This window comes from Empidonax traillii, unplaced genomic scaffold (genome assembly GCF_003031625.1).
Source record: "Empidonax traillii isolate 1590-97213 ecotype Southwest subspecies unplaced genomic scaffold, ASM303162v1 scaffold248:size1534464, whole genome shotgun sequence".
Taxonomy (NCBI): domain Eukaryota; kingdom Metazoa; phylum Chordata; class Aves; order Passeriformes; family Tyrannidae; genus Empidonax; species Empidonax traillii.
Genome location: NW_020955441.1, coordinates 1301767 through 1319441, shown reverse-complemented (window position 1 = coordinate 1319441; position 17675 = coordinate 1301767). Strand labels below are relative to the sequence as shown.

The window sequence follows — 17675 nt, the reverse complement described above, 5'->3', positions numbered from 1 at the left end:
GTGATATTTGAGAGACTTATTTCTCACTTAAACTAAACTCATGTCTATATTTTCATTAGACTATTACTTCTAACTGCAGTGTAATCCTGCCTGATCTGTCTGGAGATCCTGCATCATTTTTATCTATGTTATAAATATGTTATTCAAGAGCTGTTATTTCAATTAGCAATTTTAGGAACAGCTAGCTAGATTGTCTTTTTTCTGCCAATATAAACTTGGAGGTATTCCACCCTTGTCTGCATCAACTTCACATTTACACTAATGGATACAGAGGATTAAGCATTTGCCCTCCAGTCTTTGTTAAAGTTTAACTGCAAATTCTTTCTTTTTTTTTAAATTTTCTTTTATTTTCATATTAATGTGTACTACCTAGGAATAATTTTAAACTACAAAATCATGTGAATTTTGTTGAAATGAACAAAAGAGAGGATATGTACATAACACCCTCTGGCTGAAAGAGGTGATGGGCTCGATGGCCTCCTGTGTGCACAAAGGAAATTGGTTAGGAATCACCTGCTATCTTTGCCTCTAGTCAGTGGAGTGACAAGAGCATAGGATTGAAATGAGTGTGAAAGGAGGGGAGTAATGAGCAGGTGTTGTTTCGGCTTGTTGACAAGGTAGCCTTTCAAGGGCAGTGGGCAATGCTTTTGGTGCTCAGGTAGAGCAGATGTGTTTACCTGTGGAATTTGTTACCTCTGTGGTATTAGCTAAAAAAATGTTGCCTTTGTTCAATTAGCTCCAAAAGGACAGGCCTCTCTCTGAGTCTGTGGAGGGCTCACTGTAGGATTCATGGAGTCTTAGAAAGTTCTATTTTTCTATTTTCTCTGACTCAATTTTGTGCTACTTTACCTTAGTGGGGTGCTGTTCACCTGTTTACAGTCAGGAATGTTCTAAACATCTGCAGGATCAGAGCATGGGATCAGAGCACTTTGGGTCACTGCCCTGTGCTCAGTGCAGGCAGGGTCAGGCATAAGAGCATTGAAGTTTTCAGCATGATGTAAATAACCAAGACAATTGTAAGGCTCTGTAAACATCATCCATTTTCACAACATAAAAAATTGCAAATGGCCTTTCCTTTGAATTTTACAAGTACTTGCTGAAATCATGTAACAGCCCAGCTTCAAAGCTGCAAGGTTTTGAGATTTAAAAATGAGTGAGAACAGGGATTTTTGCTGAGACCATATTTGCAGTTTATGGGATGCATTTCTAACTGAACTTCCACCTGTTACAACAAACAAGGGCCAAAACCTCCCCCTCAGTGAGGGTTCTTCAGGTTCACTCTGGTCACCCTGGGGGACATGCAAGGAGGAGCCTCGATGAGAAGGCCTGGAGCTCTCACCCACTGCCTGCTCAGGGCTGTCCCTGTCCCACCCTGTGGAGTGTGGTGTGTGCAGCAGCCTGGCAGCAGGGTCAGTGCTGGGCTCAGATCACAGCCTCCCTGCAGTCAAAGCCATGCATCAAAGGAGTCTTTGTAAACAGATAATTAACTTCATGTTTAATTATATGTCCAGAAATTGTCTGAAAATTGATGTTCCAAAAATTAAAAATGAAAAACTCATTCAAAATGTTGAGCTGCTCTCACCATAATCATTAGGAAAATCCTCCAAAAAAATTGTCTCTTCAATAAATAAGCCTCCACTTACATAAATAAGGAAGGCATATTTAGATTACAGTTCAACATGCAGGAGAAATTTGGCAAATCTAATGTTTTCAAATCAATTTTGGTATGTGTTATGCGAGTAATGTCAGTGGAAAGGTTGCTTTTTATTTTTTTGTCTTTAAAAATGTAAAGGAGAAGGAAGAAAGTTGCCTTTGATAAACAGAAAGGCAGTGCTATAAATAGCTAGAGCAGTGATAAGGCAAAGAGCTTCTAAATAAATGAGGCGTGAAAGTTTTTTTTTTTAAACTCCCAATGAAAGTTTTGTATTCATCAGAACAGCTTTAAATTTTGTGGAACAGGACAACAATTTATTTTGCAGTTTTGAGCAAGGAAGCAGAGAGTCTTGCCATAATAGAATATGTACTACATCTCTGCAAAGAAGACAAATGACAATATCTAAAGTGATTTCACCTTGACCAAAGGAATTCTGTAAGATAGAAGCAATTTTGATTTTGCCACAGTAAAAGGACACTGGAATCTGGAGTTTGATAAAACTGTTCTGTTGGCTGGGAAGTTTGCCTTTCAACTGTGTTTGATGTGATATTTCATTCATTTTGCCAAAATATTTTCTGCCAAGTATTGCTATTAAATCTTTTATATTGCAGAGATTTTTGTCAACAGACACACAAGAACTGGGTTTTAAGTGGAGTTAATCACTGAACTTGGAGAAGAGAAACACTGGGGGAGTTCTTCACTTGTACAAACAAACTACCATGCAAGCTTCAGCCATTTCTGTAATTATTACCCTCTTTTCAGAGTAGTGTAGGTAAAATATAAAATCTGGCTCACTCTCTCTGATCTCTATTCATGTTTAAGTCTTGTAGAACCTATTAGAAGAAATGGATAATTAAAACAGAAAAAGCCATGTATTTGCTGCAGCTGCTGGTGTATTGAATCTTTTGAAGTCTGCTTTAAGCAATTATATCTGAACACTTCTTTTGGAAGCCTAAAAAATAACATAGAATTTTCTAAGATATCGCTGTTTTCTGACTCTTTCAATTCTTTGTAAATGGTATATATCATTATAATGAGAGATTAAATGTTAATCCATTTTGCCTTTAAAAAACAAATTTTAAAAGGAAAAAGGATCCCCATAGAATAAAGTAGTACCCTGCCTTCTTCCCTGTACCCTCCAGTGTGTCCAAAACAGTCACTTTTTTAACTAGTATTTTTAGTTGGTGTTTGTGGCTTCATTTTACTATTTGATTTACACTGTAAATTTGGGCATCTCTTGAATGCAAGGATAAATATGTATTGCAAAGGTGTGGTTCGGTGTTTTTGTTGTTACTCTGCACTCAGGTGTTTGCAGTCACTGAGCATAGATTAGCCCCTTAATGGGAGCTGCTGACAGTTGTAGGCGTTTGGCAAGTGATTCCTTCCCATGCTAGAGAGGAGAAGTAAGGACATACCTGTACCTGGGTAATACTGAGTGATGTTTAGCAGATATTGCTGTGGTACTACAGAAACTCTAACTTATAATTCCTAAAGCAAGATCTATGCTCCATCACCAAAAGCAGTGAGGTGTGGTAGTCAATTGTGGTTGGGATGTGGGAGAGAAAATCTGAGGGACAATCCAAGATAAGAAATAGATCACAGCCTGACAACAGGGCAGCTCTTGCTACTTAATGAAGCTGTAGTCCCTAATGAGCTTGTCCTCCTGAACCGTTCAGGATAATGGATCTATGCAATTCTGGACTCCTTTCCCCATTTCACAGAGCCCAGGCCCAGCTGGGAGGCTCTATGACATTTAAGGATGACTGCCATTTTCCATTGCTGACGCTTCAGTTAAAATGATTTGTCCTTGTGTTTCTTATTTTCCATAGTAATCACTGCCATAACTCTGTGTCCAGTGGCGTTTGACTGTGAAAGCGACACCCACACTAGGGAATATGCCTAGAAAAGGAGCAGACACCATGGAAAGTGTTGCTAAAGTAGCATCATCCTTGATGGGTTTGTAGCACTCTGTCCCAAAGAGAGACAAAAACTTGCAACACAGAACAAAAAGTCAACATGCTCAAGGTCTGCTGCAGGCCATCCTGGTCTAGATTTGGAATAAGGTGTTAGGTACTGTTTCTGTCTTCCTTGCCACCTGTCTGATCAGGAGGACCATGGAGGGCTGAAGGGCGAGGTGCAGTCCCAGGTATTGTTTAGGAACTAGTGGCAGGTTACAACAAAGTGTACTGATATTCGTGTCCTTTCTTTGGGTGTGGTAATGGCTCCTGGATAAAAGTGGCTTGGCAGTGCAACACAAAAATCCCAGTATGGATGCCACAAGTATTCTTTCCAGATGATAGGAGTTTTACAGGATCTGCTCTAATCTGACCTGGCAGCAGCCAGAAATATTAGTTTTCCATACTACTCGCTTTGGCTGCTGCTGTTCCTTCTACCTTTGTAAACCAGCATCTAATCCAAACAGACCTTGTACCAGTAAGCTCTCTATGCAGTCACAGAGGAAAGTCAGGCAAAGAGTAATCCCAGTAAGATGCTGTTAAAAAAATTCGTGTGCCATTTGGGCAGCTCCCTGGAGATGACAGAAGAGACTTAACAGTGGCTCTTCGAAAAAAATACAATTCCACTTCATATTATTTTGAGGAAGGTGATGTGACTACCTTAAACTTTGGAAGTGTATGTAAGAGTATAAATAGCAGCTCTCTGAGCTGTTTTAATTCTTTTAAAAGTTGTATTAATCACAAAGATTTCCGTTAAAAAAAAAAAAAAGAAAATCCTTCCAGCAGAGAAACGTCTGTTTCAAGTACTTAAAAATAGATCCCTGCACTGAAATTTCCAAATTAGAAATTTTATTTCTGGCATGCTTTTTTTCCTTCTTTTTCCTGAGGAAACTGATTAATTAGACTCTCTTCTAACCTGTTTCTGCTGTAAGGGCAGTGCATGGTGTGGAAAGGTGGTTCTTCCAATGCAGTGGGTGACTCCAGGAGATGGAGCTGAAGAGCAGCAAGATGAAGGGAAAGACCCCAACTCAGCCCACCCACAGACAGTAGCTGTGCCTTGTGCGAGCCCTGGGGCTTTAGTTTAAATTCAAAGAGTATTTCTTTTGAGGGAGCTACCCATGGACCCCTGCATCCTGCATCTCTTTGTTGTGCACAGAACAACTGCTTGTGTGGCCTGTGTTAGAGTAAAACCTGTGTATTTTTAAAATAAAGGGTAAACACAGTCCAGTTTATTACTCAGCCCAACAAGCATCTGTTCTGAGGACAGTACAAGTGCAGAAATAAGGAAGAGGATGCTGAAAATGTCTGATTATTTTATACCCAGGGACACTTTTTCCAGGAACATGGTGGGGTCTTCACTTTCTTTAGCCCAGCTTTAGAGAATAGTGGAGTACAGAGGCACATCAGGAAGCCAAGGCTTCTTCAGCTGTCACTGTTGTGGAAGGAGACACTTGTGAATGTAAATCCCTGGATTCAAGTCTTGAGAAGCCCAAACAATCCAGAAGTGACCAGGTCTTGCACCCTTCTGAGTCTCCCAGAAACCAAGGCATCAGTCTATCACAAAGACCTGTTACAGTTATTTCATTTTTATCTGAATCATAACATTCAGATGTCCAGCAGATACAGCAGTGCCATGCTGGCATAGATAGGTAAGGAATATTTTTCTGAACAGAAGTGGAAACAGCTGCTCTGTAATGGTTCTATGTTACCTTGAAACATGAGCAGAGAAAATGCAATGTGTCCCTTGCCTATAAAGTCCCTCTGAGGCCTTAATTTTGTGCACATCAAAAGGTTTTACTCTCCAAAATTACTCCTCAGTTAAAAAGAGAAAAGATGCCCTTTGCTACCTTTGCCTAGAGCCCAATATCTTCTGACATTCCATAGCAGCTGTGGCAATGCTCTGCTTAATGCAAGGAACATCTGGGCTGCCTGCAATTCTGGGAGAGAAGTGTCAAAAGTGTCATAGACATCCTTGAGCAAAGAAGGATCTTCACTTTTATTACACAGAAGTGTCAAAAACAGCATTATTTAACATCAGGTTGCAATTTGGTACGCAGAATATAAGTCTGAATAGATGTGACAAAACCCCTTCTAGGAAATTGCTACTTAGTGTTATTTTTTCATAGTTTCAAATTAGCATTTAAAGGAAAAGCACAAATGGGGAGCCTCGAGGTAACCCTGACAGTGAAAGATCCCAGCATCCTTTTTTGTGCTTACTGCACAACCTCATTGCTGTCCGCTGAGCGACTGAGATTGATTAAATCATTGTCATCATCAGAGAAATGCACTGCATTGATCCAGCCTCACTCACAAAGCCAGCCTATGTGACGCAGCTAATTTGACATAATTGAAAGTTCCAGCTCCAGAAGGTCACTGAGCTGGACTCAGGACATGAGTTATCATTTTGTCCTTGGAACAGGGTCAACTCTCCTGATAAAACACGGTGGCTTTTTGTCACACTATTAATTGTTTTTCCATGGTTTGTGTAGGATAAACCCAGGCTTTCATATTTTGATTGCATTTTTATGATGGACAGAAGATAATTATCAACTCTTTATGCTAAATATTTTTTTTAAAATCAGACTAGACCAAAACATGGAATTGAGCTCTTGTTTCTTACTCAAGTACAATTCTACTAAGAAAAGCTTTAGATCAGGACAGCAAATTTCTTTCGACGAGGATGGTAGCGTGATACACATCATGAAGTATTTAATTTACAAAGGAAAATATGGCATTAGTTGAAAGTTTGTTGGAACAGTGTTGAAGGCAATGTTCCTCTCTTTTGTTACCACATCCGTCTTTCCCACCTTCCCCTCTTTTTCCATTTTCTGCTGTTTTCTTCTGGAACTTGAGTGCTGCATTTGAGATCTCGGGCTGAGCCAAGTTTGAGACCGTGGAGTTGAGTAAACTCAAAGGTCACACACAGTCACAGAACAGAGGAGTCGCAAAAAGACATGCGGACAGGCATCAAGGCTGGGTTGGCAACTTTAAAGGACTGTCAAGTGTTTCAGCTGAAACTCCTCTGAACAGAGTCCAAATTCCTGATGAAAGGTTGTGCCTTCAGAAAAATGGCCATTAGGCCATTTGCTTCATGCTTTAAGATGGACACCAAAATCCCACACCACTTTCAAAGATGTGTGGTTTATGTAAGCAGTGCAGCATGAATATGCACGTGTAAAAATTCTTTTTCAGAAAGGGAAACAGTCAAACACTGAAGTGTTTGGAAAAAATTGTTTCTTTATACTGTACAGAATCAGTGGGCAAAGCTAGGAATTTAAGTAGGTCTTACAAGCTGTGTAATTGCTTTGTTGGCCTTTTGCTCAGAGTTAAATTAGCAACGTATCTTTTTTTTTTTTTTTTTTTCCCTGTGTTTGCTGTTAAAAAGTCAGCATATCCCAATAGCTCCCATTGCTTCCCATTCCAAATGCAGGTCAAAATGCCAGCTTTCTAATGGTGAATGTCATGTATAATTTATCATGGAAAAAAGTACTTGATAAAATCTCTGCAATAGTTTCTTCTTGCTTTGTTATTCATATCAGGGTTTTCTGTGTTTGGGGGTTTGTTGGTTCCTTGGGTTTTTGGTAGGGTTTGGGTGTTTTTTTGTTTTGTTTTGTTTTGTTTTTTCTATAAAACAAGCAAAAAAGGAAAAGCACCAAGATGCTAATGTACAGGTAAATAACGGGAAGGACAGCTGTGGTACACTTGGGGGACAGTAGCTTGACACAACCTTTTTGTAAAGGATTAGTATTCCTTAATTTCCAAGCAATTTGTGGGGAAGGGTTTTCACAAAGCAAGCAACACAAAATTGATATGAGCTTGGCAATAAAACATCTTTAATTACTATGAACAAAACAGTGAGTTAAGATAGCTGGCTTATAGAAAGACATATGAAAAGCAAATAAATCTTTCTATAAAGATTTTTCTAAAAGTCTAATGTTTCAACATACTCATAGAAATAGAAGGTAGGTCTATAATACCTAACTCTCTTCAAAAATAAAGGTCCAGTATAGGCCAAAGGGAAATGACAAGCCATAATGTAATTGTTCTATCTTTTGTAAGTCTTTCAAAAGTTTCATCCGAGCAGCTTCTAAAACATAACTTGCAATCGACAAATCCCACTGGGCTCCTATTTATAGTATCCTAATTTTCAAAGAAAGCAAATCAGGCAACTGTTTTTAACATGAATAATATTGCTCCCAGCACTCTGCCTCCAGCCCACACATTGTGTTTTTTGGCACGATCATGGCAATTAAAAAAAAATAAACAGCTCTTTTTAATATTTTTTATACATAAGCTATTACAGTCAGCGCTGACACAGCTGGCAGAGAAACTCAGTGAAAGGTAAACATTCTGCTCAAAATGTAATCCAACATATTGTTGCATTTAGTTGTTAAAATGTAATTTTCCTGAAAGAATATTTAAAAAGTAAGTTTAATTTTTATTATTTTTTACAGAATTTCTAGTATGTTGATATCTGATTACAAAAAAAATTAAAACCTTTGAAAGCAATGGCACTTGTGACTGGATATTTCAGTCAACAGCTTATTGAATTTTTAAAAATATTCGTAACAAAAATCAGGAACGAAAATTAGGTATGATGCTTTATCCTTCAGCAGAATGTAATAGTCTGAGCTAGTAAAATCAATTTCTTTTAATAGAATTCTGTCAAAAGCAGGAAGTTCAATAATAAATGTCTTCAACTGTTTAGAGGGAAGACGACTTCCAACAGAATTAAGATTAGTTTGTGACTTGCTTCAGCAACAACAAAAGATTGTCTTGTTGCTTGATCTAATTACTACAAGCACGTATGAAGTGAGATATGGAATGATAAGTATTTCATTAGAGAAAACACATGCGAGTAAGGGACATAGATAAATAATTATCTGTCACATATGTCCGGAAGTTCTCAAAGTACTTTTATTTTTAAAAAAACATGACTTTGTGTGGTGGCTTATGATTAAGATGCTGTACTTCCAACATTTTACTCCCTGTTGGAGACAAATGCAGAGGCAGCCAAGCAGAGCAGGGTGCCTGCAGGGTTCTGGTGCTTTCTATAAGGCTCAGGACGATTCTTAGCAGGAGCTGGGTGGTGCCTGTGTGCTGCAAACCCCACCTCTGCTCCAGACTGTGCCCTGGTGTTCATGGGACAGCTCAGTGGGAGGTGTATGTAAATAAGCAAATGCAGAAAGCCCGCAGTAGAACTGTTGAGGAAGCTTGTGGGCAAATAGCTACGTGCACTCCATGCTGTGTGGCAGCTCAGCAGGTATTGAGAGTCCTGGTTGACATTTGCTCACCTGATGTGTAAGAATATGAGATGTGCTGGTTTGTGCTGCCTGGACAATGGAAGTGTCCCCCATAATTGGTGTGCCTATCAGCTTGCCTTTAATTATCTTTAAAAAGAATTTCTTTAAAGATCCACCTTTTCCTTTCACTGATTACCGCTGTATCCTTGGTATCAGGGTCTTCCAACTCCCAGTTGTTTCTCCTTCTCTCAGACTGAATTATAAAAATAGCAGGTATGCTGCAAAATAGATGTCTGCCCTTTTATAATCCAGAAAATTGCCCTCTGGGTACAAAGTTGGAGTATATGCATTTAAGTTTGTAAGAGCAACTGAATGGTCATTTTTATTGTGTATAACATGAGGTAAAGAGAAACATTTAAAGTTTAGAGCATCCTTCAGTAAAGAAGAAAATTATCTGGTGACTCCTATTGTTGATCTTGGAATGTGTTTCAGATGATAGGTGCGGACTTCGTATCACCCTCAGGGCAGTTAATAACAGCTAAACGAGCATTATCTGCTGAAGTCAGTGCAGTGTGAATCCAGAGGTGGTGTTGTCTGTCTTGTCACAAAAAGAAATTCAAAATAATTGTGCAGAAGAAGTGCAACAGAAGCATTCCATGGTCTGATTCTCCAGTCATTCTGATCTGTTAGACCAGCAAATTTGTGGCCAGGACAATTGAGAACTAAAGTTGACCTCTCTGACTAGGATAAATACAATGCAAAAAATTGATTACATAGAAATTTCTTTCCAGTGAAAATACAATTAAAAGAAGAAGAGAACTTTTAGGCTAGTGGTAATCCTGAAATTTTTGTCTAACTAGACTTTCAACTACTGTGCTCTCTCTCTTCATAGAGATGATCATACCTGGCATTACATCATAAAAAAACCCCAAAAGATTAGAAGAATGATGAATTTATTTCACATGAAGGCTCAGTTGCCCTGATCTGCTCCTCACATAAGAAGAGAACTTTTTCAAGTGCAACCTAATGTTTCAGTACAACCTAAACTGTTAGATTATGAGTATTTGGGGGCATCCCACATCAAGTTTTCTGTTGATTCCTTAATCTGATCAGGTGTGCCCCACACAGCTGTCCCAATGGGCATGTGGGTGGATTTGAGAAGATTCATATACTCCTGACTGGGGCCAGGATCTTGCTGTTCTTACTGAGTTTCAGAGCAAACTCCTTCCCAAATGCAAACCCCAAACAAATGATGACTAAATAACGTGAACTCTGTTGTATCAGTCTTTGCTATAGACCCTGCAGGACCTGGACAAATGAAAGTTTCACTTGCCCCCATCTGCTGTTGCCAGTACGTTTGGTTCAGGCTTTCAGAGCCACTGATACATGTTCTGCTCTCTGCTGGTTTTCTTAACAGCCCACACAGGCCACAGGGAAAGGTCATCTGTGGTGGGAACAATCCTGATGGGCAGATCAGCTGTACCTCCTCCCTGATCCTTCCTGCTGAGCAAGGTGGAGCTCCCTGTAGGGCTGTCCATGATGGACAACAGGCTGTGCTTTTCAAGTCTAGCCCAAAGTCAACAGGAAAGGAAGTCCTATGCAATGAAAAAAATTAGGTCTTTTGTAATACACAGCAGTGTGATGATTATTGTTATTAGTATTATGGAGTCTGAATTAGACCCGTGTGAAATGAAGTTGTAGATGTTAAATGCAAAAGTATTTGAGATAATGTTACGTCCATTTGATACAAAAGGGGTGGCAGGGTAACAAAAGAGGGAAAATGCAGGGGATTGATGTTTGTTTAATAGAAAAAGACAGCATCTGCAGGGAAAAAATTATAATCCTAAGGTTTTTTTAAGACTATTACAAAGAATAGAGAATAGAAATAGAGAGAGCTAGGAAAAGCAATAAAATCTATAAACATTAATTCATAGCCTGTTTTTTTTTGAAGTATATGACTTTTTTTTTTCCACAAACCCACTAATAGGGTTTTAAATATGAGTGAGAATAGCAAATTGCTTTTCCATCTCTGGGATCTATAGCTTCACCTCTACACTTGAATAAAAACATTAACCAATAGGCAGATACTTATTTCTTTTGTTTATGCTCAGCCTCGGGAATTTTTCAGCTGAAATCAATAATTAAAATGTTTATTAGCCATGGTAAGTTTTATAAATGAAACTTTGTTAAACACAGATTATCTTGGATAACTGAGATATTTATGTCCAGATTTTTTAGCCAAGTAACAGAATTTGCGAGGAGAGACAGTGTATAACTTCATATTTACTCTGTAGATACTGTATTCACTGGGGAGATTCAAATAATTTGGTATCTTTTCATTTTCTTCACACAACAGAAAGCAGTGGTTGGTTCCTAAGAAGAAACAGATTCACATGGGGTTTATTTCAAGTGTTAAAGAAAGCATGGGGTTTAACATAACCATTTCTAAAAGATCGCAGAAGAAATGACTGTAGAAAGTAGAACTCCTGATACAACCAGAATACATCTCCAATTAATAAAAAATGCTTATAATACCTACCTGAGATGACATATGTAGTTTTACGGATGCGTATTGAGCAGGATAATTTGGGTGTATATTTAAAAAGAGAAAACTGAGAGTTTGAGTATATGCTTTCAACAGAAGAGGGATCGTGTGCCCATACACAGTACTCTGCTGTAGAGAGACAAAGGTTCAATAGACCCACACTTCTGTTCTTACTCTTCCCATGGCACTCTGGGCAGGAGTAGTTTGATTGATAAGGAATAAAAACATGGTTCATGGTTGTTAGGCTCTTGGGATTGTAACACTGAATACAGTGAAGTATGCCTAAAACTTTTGGAAGCTGCAACAGATTTTTTAAAATATCCACAGAAATATTAGTCTGATGAGGTTTGTTTTTTTTTTTTTTTTTCAAATTTCTCTTAAGAATTCCATTATATTGATTATTTTCCTCGTTTTGATTTCTCTGAGTGCCTGTAGCTCTGAAGTGGAGCTGCAGATCCAGCTGGCAGGGTGCTGGCATGGGAGTGCCACTGCTCCAGCAGCTGCTGATGTCCTTTGCTTTCAGCAGCAGTTGCTTGGTGAGAGCCAGTCAAGCTCTGCTGGGCTCTTGCTCCCAGCCACAGAACCTAATCCATGAAGCAAAATAGTTCAGAATGCTGTGTTGCCCAGTTGTTCTTCTCCTTACACCAGTGGTACTAGCTGGGGGTACTTCATCCTCACAGGCATCTCTATTTTTCACTCTGTAACTTTTCTAGTAAAATGCTGTAGTTTAATGAACATGTGAAGTGCTCTTCTTTTCTGAATATCTGCTTGAAGAAATGTCTGCTGTGCTAACACGAGAAGTCACTTATGCACAGGGGCAGCCAGGGTTTTGTGATAGCCAAAATCAAAGGTGAAGATTTTTGTTAAAACCTTTCAGATTATTTTGGAATCACTAAACTGTGAAATAGCTATTTTGTTAGCTTACAAGTTTTTCTACATGTAACATTTATTCCTCTTCATCATTCCTTGTGTTTGCTCCTCATAGCTATTTGTTGCATCGTGCTTCAGATGAGAGTGCAGACTCTGAATAAGCCTCAAATCTTCTTGCTCACTGACCTAGCACAGTGAAGCCAATGCAACATCCACATCACTGCAAATAGTAATCAGCCCCCTCAAAGAAGGCATAGGTAAGCAACACCCTTCTCAATGTGAACAGTCACCAGGCATAGGTGTGGTTCATACTGTTGTCCAGCATATATCTTAGGAATCATATGCTCTGTGGACTATACTCTTAATATGCATTTCTTAGAATAAAGCTATTATCCTGTAAGCCAAATTAATGTGCCCACATTTTAAAAGGAAACTATTTATTTGGATTTAAACACTCTGTTTTGTGTTTCCATGAGTGGAGAAAATTGAGTCTAATAGGAAACCCATTATTATGTATTTGGTGTAATAAACACTAGCAACAAATGTTCTAGAGGTTATCCAGTAGTTGCTGCTCTGTACCCTCCATTTTGTTCTCATTTATGGCACTGATAGTACAAACAAAGTCCTCACAACTTCATGAGTGGGCTTCCTCTGAGTTGTGATCAGAGCCGGGCCTTCAGTTTGTATTGATGTAACCTGTCAAAGTTTCTCACTGACAAGGGCCTCCTCCAAGTTTTGTGAAGGGCTGGAGGACTGGAAGTCCACTGTTCTGCAGTCCAAGGCACTCTGTAGTCGTGGAAGAACAAGGTTATGATTTTTGTGTTTTTCATTTAGTTGCCAAAACGTTTATCCACAACGAAGAAAAAATGTTCATACTTTATGGAGGCTATGAGATGAGTGTCATTTAAAATACTTATCCCCTCTTTTTTATCTCAGCTGTAAAGAAACAGGGTTGGTGTAGCAAAGGGAAGTGCAAGGCTGGTAGACTCAGCTGTATTTTCAGAATACTGGATACATTGTATGCAGCCTGGCATACGAGCAAAAACAAACAAACAGAGAAAAGCAGACACTCTAACTGTAATTAATAATTCTCAGCTAAAGGAAAAAAGCATGTCTACAAGATAGGAAGGATACTGAGCTCCTGCTCTGCCAGATGGAAAGAGGATGAGTTTTGAATCTGCCATGGCTTTCCACACTTGGCTTGAAAAGTGCAAAGCTGTATGTGAAACAGCTAGTTTGCCTGTGTCTTCCCATGCCAGAGTCTCTTTTGACCCTGCTCAAAAAGGAAGTAATTTATTTAAATGAGAATAAGCATATAGGACCTCAAAAATATGGTCAACCGCCCCTATATGTTAGTCTAAGTGTATAATAAATATAACAGGAACTCATTAAGAAAAAAAAAAAATTAAGTTTTTTTCTTTTTTTTCTGGCTCAGTACAAACCCTGAGTGAGAGAAGGTTAATCCTTAATGTGGGTGCCTAGTTTTGAGATACTGTGGTAGCTCCTTCCAGCCTAATTTAATCTAGATTAGCCCACAGAGACCTCTGTGCCCACAGAGCTGGGCTGTTTCACATCCAGCAAAACTCAGTAAGGGGGAAGTACTCCACACAGGGCACTGGTCAGGGCTGGGACTTTTCAGTACTACAGTAATACAAATAATCCATTATATTGGGAGGCTTTGAAAGAGAAATGTTTGACTGTATGGAGCAAGTAGTGGTGTTTGATGTACCTCCAAGGTGGCAGTCAGTGGGTGAGCCTTGCAAAACTCAGCTGCTTCTCTCAGCAAGTTTCCGCCTTGTAAACAGTGCCTTTGTTTTCTGTCTATGTGGGCTCTGATGCCTTAGGTTCCCTTTGATGTATGAATGAATCCAGTGCTTCACAACAAAACTCAAACTAGACCTGGAAAAGCACAGAGAGAGAGAAGAAAGAAGGGAAAGGGAAAAGGTAGTTTTAAATATCCACGTTACTGAAGCTGGTGAAATGATCTATGTACTGACAGGACGATTGTGTATTTGCTCTTTGTGGCCATTTGGGGCAGTTGAGGCTTGTGAATGTACTTGAGGTTGTATGAGTGGTTTTTCTGTTTGCTAGCACCTATGTGTATGTGAGCAGAGCCAGCATAAAACAATAAAAATTATGACCAATGACTCAGTGACCAGAAGTGGTTTGCTTGTACTGACCATCCAAAGCATGGAGTAGTGCAGAACAATGCATGAATGACAACAGTAACCTGTGTAACAAGTTCAGATGCAGAAGTTGTTTACTCAAAGTATCTTTCAAGCAACTAATTCAGGTGAAAACAGTAACCTGGTCCTGGACCAACTGCAAGCAGACAAATGGGCCAAAAACCAGGCTGCTGTGGCTTGTGTATGGGGGAAACAACCTGTCCTCTCCTGATGGGGCAGAAGGATGCTTCTTTCTTTGCACTTGTTCATCCCAAGGTTCTTGATCTCTAAGCATCCTTTAACTGACTGGTTATCCCATACAGAAATGGAAAATGGGGAGGGGATATGCTCTGTCTTGCTATTGCATGTCTGCCTGTGTGAGGGAGATGAGCCTCTTCCCCATGTTCAGAGCCTGCCACAAGGGACAGCACGTAGGACTAGCTGACCTTCTCCTTTACATCTCAGAGCTGCGAAACAGAGCCCAGCTACACTGGCCCTCAGTTTGTCTAACACAGTTGCACACTATAAATGGATCAGCCAGTTGTGACTGGAACCACAATCCTCAGAGAACCTTTCGACAAGTCTGGTTTGAGTTTCAAGTTGCAGTGAAATATGAAACGAGGTGGGTTTTATATGGTTTCAGGTTTTGTTGAGAGCCTTTCAACCAGCTCTAGTCAGTAGCCGTTGCTTTTTCAGTTCCCTCCCTCTAATGTGTCTGTGGTATTTCTAGTTGAATGTGCCTCAGATTAAGCACAGTTAGGAGAAGGGGTGGAAATACAGCCCCTAAATTTGACTCTGAGGGAACTGAGAAAGAGTGAGGAGGATGCCCTTTCCTTATTAAATTCCTCTTTTGGTCCCCTTTCTTGTGGAACTTTACCAAAACTTCATTTTTGTACGGAGATTCTTGGACTGCTGTGATAATAGCACTATAGATCACCTCCTAACTGGCTGGGGCAAGTGGAAAAGGAGCCCTGCAGACTCTCTTTGGCAGGTGGACAGGAGACCTGGAGAAGCAGTCAGATTCCCAGCTGGCTCATGGTGCTCACAGCCGGGAAAGCAGTCTGCATGCTGCCTGCCACGGAGCCGGGAGGCGAGGAGGGGCTCGGCTTCCCAGCTGGCAAGGGGAGCACAGGCCTGGAGAAGTGGGCTGCTTTCCGTTTGGCTTCACAGGTTGAGCGAGAGGCCAAGAAATGAGGTTCAGTTCCCATTAGCCTGTCTGGTTCTTGATTTGCTTCCTTTAGTTAAAAGAGGCAGAGAATACTGATGATGTTTTGCCAGGCACAGGATTGAAGCTGAGTGGCATGGAAGAATAGAGACTTAAATAAGCACAGCTCGCTGTCTCCACTTGCTTTTGTCAGTCCGTGTAACGACCTTGCTGCCAGCAACCTTCCTTGCAAAACTGAGGAAAAATCCGGGGTCACTGGGAGGTGATCGTGCAGTTCTACGTGTGGTACTTAAGGTTGTTTTAAATTATTACAGAACCATTTACATTCGTAGAAACTCATTGTTAGCCTGCGCAGTGTATTGATGGTTTAAATATTTAGGAAAAGATTAGCATTTAGTGATTCCTTCCTAGGTATATTGGAAAATATATTTAATAGTTCATCCGTTAAAAGGTTGTTTAAATACATCACGGGTATTTTATGTGCAGACAATTGAAGTTTCATCTCCTCTGAAAACATATTTTTAGTATATTAATTCTTTTTAATATGCAGTACTTATGAGAAAGACAACAATAGATCTTCTGTTAATATGTGGCTAGCACCATTGTAAAACCTGATTTTTAATTTTTTCCCCTCATTGCCTTTAGTTATTCCTTTGGAATTTGTGGTCTGTTTTTTAAAAATCAGTCCTGATTTCTGTGCCAGTCTTCACTGGAGTTTGTAATAACATACTGTAATTTAGGCAGCTCTGTGAGGTCCCATGTGTAAAGTTATCTGTGTAGCGCCTGCATGATCAGAATCCGAGGCAGCCCCATTTTCACTGAGTGCAAGATATTAACATTTTAAAATTACTTCAGATCCACAATTCAGTAGAAGCCAGCGGAGCCTGGACTTCAGGGCTCCCTGCACTGCAGGCAGTAGCACATCTGTTACCTCACTTGTAACACAGTGCTAATAGCCAGGGCTCTGGCAGCACATGCTTCAGCTGGGAAGCACCCGAAGCCTTTGGAAGGTATGAGCAGCCTGGGCTGAAGTTTGTGCTGGTGCAGCTTCCCCTCTTGGTGTCTGAGTTGGCTGGTGAGTGTCATCCAGTGCATTCACAGGTGCAGCTTTGTGTGTACGTCTGGTCCAGTGTAGAGAGAGCCTGAGTTTCACTCCAGATTTTGCACATAACATCTGTACATGTACATAGCCAGTGCTCTTTCTTTATTTGAATGCCCTCTATAGTCAGCATACTTTGAAACTCACCTCCCACTCTCATCACATCACAGCCAAATCCAGAGCCGTGAATTAACCCACAGATGTAGTGACTTAGTGGAGCATTCCTAGTCTGTCAGCACATCTTGGGAACTGCGTGTAACTAAGGATGTCTCCAGGGTGCAACACAAGATTCCATGAAAGTGTTCAAGGGTACACAGAGAATTTTACACATGGGGCTTCATAGTTCAGGTACTGCAAGCAGTATGACCAGCTTTCTCTGGCAGTCCCTCTGGACTCATTATTTCATGTTATTACTGATCTGTGAGTCCTGAGTGGGCTACCAGACCCTCATCTTGGGGGATGAGTCACTGGTGAGAAGCTGTGAATCTGTTCATCAAACCCCAGTGTCTTGAAACAGTTTATCAAGGAAAGTTGCTCAACCAGGTAGCACCTTCATGTAGGGGTTTTGCAGAGTGCCTCCAAACACAGCACTGTACTTGGCTAAGCAGAAACAAGAGAAGGGTAATGTAGTAAAGGGTAAACTACACTCCAAAACAGGCACTCTCGAGCCTTCACTGACCCTCATCAGTGGGTTTTTATTAAAGCACACATCTGTGGGGTTCACGAGCAACCTGCACTTTGAAAGCGCTTGAAAATCTTTTTTTCAGGAAGTCAGCTCTGATGACATTAGAGGAGAGAAGAATGCATTACCCAGTGTTTACTCCACTGGGAACCAGTGTCCTTGCAACATAAACACAGAGCAAGAGATTCCAGGGGAATTTATTCACCAGGTTCACACCTTGTACCCCAAGCTGGACTCCCCCATTGCCTTGGGGAAAATGAGTTTATAAAGCTCAGCACATTCTCAGTGCACAGCTCA

At 40.2% G+C, this 17675-nt stretch overlaps 1 protein-coding gene and 1 long non-coding RNA gene across 9 annotated transcripts in view; one reads left to right on the top strand and one right to left on the bottom strand.

Annotated features, from left to right (window-relative positions):
* Positions 1-17675, top strand: part of SEMA6D (semaphorin 6D) — a 214756-nt gene that overhangs the window by 91812 nt on the left and 105269 nt on the right. The gene's annotated exons all lie outside the window — the stretch shown is intronic.
* LOC114059953 lies at positions 12341-16883 on the bottom strand. Its single transcript, XR_003571785.1, has 4 exons — positions 16778-16883; positions 13997-14166; positions 12964-13053; positions 12341-12453 (listed from the first exon to the last, which is right to left on the bottom strand). It is a non-coding gene; the product is annotated as an uncharacterized LOC114059953 (long non-coding RNA).